This window comes from Pinus tabuliformis, chromosome 3_2, assembly GCF_031772625.1.
Source record: "Pinus tabuliformis cultivar Carrire ecotype Pingquan chromosome 3_2, CPIR1, whole genome shotgun sequence".
NCBI lineage: Eukaryota > Viridiplantae > Streptophyta > Pinopsida > Pinales > Pinaceae > Pinus > Pinus tabuliformis.
In genome coordinates this window covers 27,312,337-27,314,335 of record NC_142302.1, presented here as the reverse complement: position 1 = coordinate 27,314,335, position 1,999 = coordinate 27,312,337, and the positions used below count along the sequence as shown (strand labels likewise).

The window sequence follows — 1,999 nt, the reverse complement described above, 5'->3', positions numbered from 1 at the left end:
TCTGTCTAGTGCTTAAGGTTCGCCATGCTTTGTAAACCATCTCTATCTCATAATGATTATGGATGTAGGATTGATTATGCATGCAGGATTAATCATAATATAGGCAAGATTAGAAGATGAGTATTAATATGGAACAAAATCCCAACATAGGGATATGGCCACTATAATAAGATAGCTTGCAACATCACACATAACAACCACAAGCCAAAAGGCATGAGGATGTTGTACCATCAACCAAGGGATTGATAGCTACTCATTTTTATTTAAAGGATTGGTTCTGAGATAACATGACACTTGTGACAATGTTAAATTTGGCCTCGCAATGGCATTCATATTCACCATGCTCTCATGGAGTTTTATTGAATATAGCAAGCAATTGGCCAATAGTGGAGAGTTGGGTCATTCGATGGAGGTTATTAGATGCGGGACTGCTTATTTTCTCAAGGAACATACATAGCCCGATGTACTATATGGAGAGGTAGGTGATGGAAACTTAGGACATTATTGTAGGCAAAGGCCAGAAGACATGACCACATCTTGCTAGGCATATAGAATTGATGCAAGCATTCCTCTCTTAGATTTCACGAGAGAAATAGTAGCTACAATGGCTTCTGCTTCAATTGTTTTTAGGCACTCTGATCTCGCCTACTCCAATGAGCTTCTCAACCATGCCAAGAAGATTTTCACATTTGCTGACAAGTATAAAGGAAAATATGACATCGACATTATTGTTGCACACAATTATTATGCATCTAAGAGTGGACATGCTGATGAGATTCTTTGGGTAGCGACATGGTTTCATGAGGCTACTAGAGATCTATCTCACTGCTACATGAACTATGTAATTGACTATGTCACTTCTCTAGGTGGAACAGGATGGAAAATGACTGAATTCAGCTGGGATGTCAAGTATGCGGGAGTTTAGGTCTTGCCTCAAAGTCCCTCACGCAACGCAAGGCGGAAGAGTAATGTTGTTCTACAGAACTATCAGGAAAAAATTGAGTTTCTCATGTGTGTGTGCTTGCAGCAAGGCAATAGGATTGTATAGAAAACTCCAGGTGGCCTCCTATTTTCACAGAAATGGAACAACATCCAATTTCTCTCCTCGTAGTTTACTCTGATTACCTCATTTTTTCTCGCAAGAACCTTCAATGCTCTAGTGAAGTTGTGCAGTCCTCAAAACTTCTATCCTTTTCTCAATCTCAGATAGATTACATCCTTGGAGACAATCTGAGAGACACAAGTTACATAGTTCTCTATGGTAGCAACTAACCTCATCCAGTACACCACAAAGCTTCATCTATCATATCTTACAAAGTAAACCTATCCTTCATGCCCTGTAGAGGGGGCTATGCCACTTGGTTTAGCAACAAGGGAAGTGATCCCAATGTTTTGCATGGTGCTCTTGTTGGAGGGCCTGATCAAAATGATAATTTTGCATATGAGAGAGACAATTACGAATAGACAAAACCAACTACTTACAACAATGGCCCTGTTGTGGGTGTCCTAGCCAGGCTTGATGTTGGTGGTAGCTTAAACAAATTCTTCTAGTTGTTGTTCCTACACATGTAAGCAAACCCAAACCATCTCCTACTCCAGTCTAGGCATGTCCTCCAGTGGCACCTAAAGATCACTCTCCAATTGTTGTATCACAATCAATGACCTCATCATGGAGTTCTTGGGGTTGAACTTACTATAGATATTCTACACTGATAACAAACAAGTCCAAGCAAACAGCGAAGAACATCAAGCTCCTAGTTCAAAGATTGTATGGCCCTATTTAGGGCCTGTCTAAAACAAGGGCTCTTCTTATTTAATAATTTCATGTTACAAAATAGTAACATACACTTATTATATAATTTTCCCAGCCTTTTATGATACACAAACATATTTTACACCATTCACTCGTCCATACACCTTCCAAAACTAATCAACTAATTTTCCTTTTCAGTGCATTTCTTTCCATCAAACCTTGGAGAGAGAGTTAGCCCCCACTTCT

At 39.5% G+C, this 1,999-nt stretch overlaps 1 pseudogene; it reads left to right on the top strand.

Moving 5' to 3' along the window:
* The first annotated feature begins 295 nt into the window (after positions 1–295).
* Positions 296–1,784, top strand: LOC149179644 (endoglucanase 19 pseudogene; annotated as a pseudogene).
* Positions 1,785–1,999: the final 215 nt, after the last annotated feature.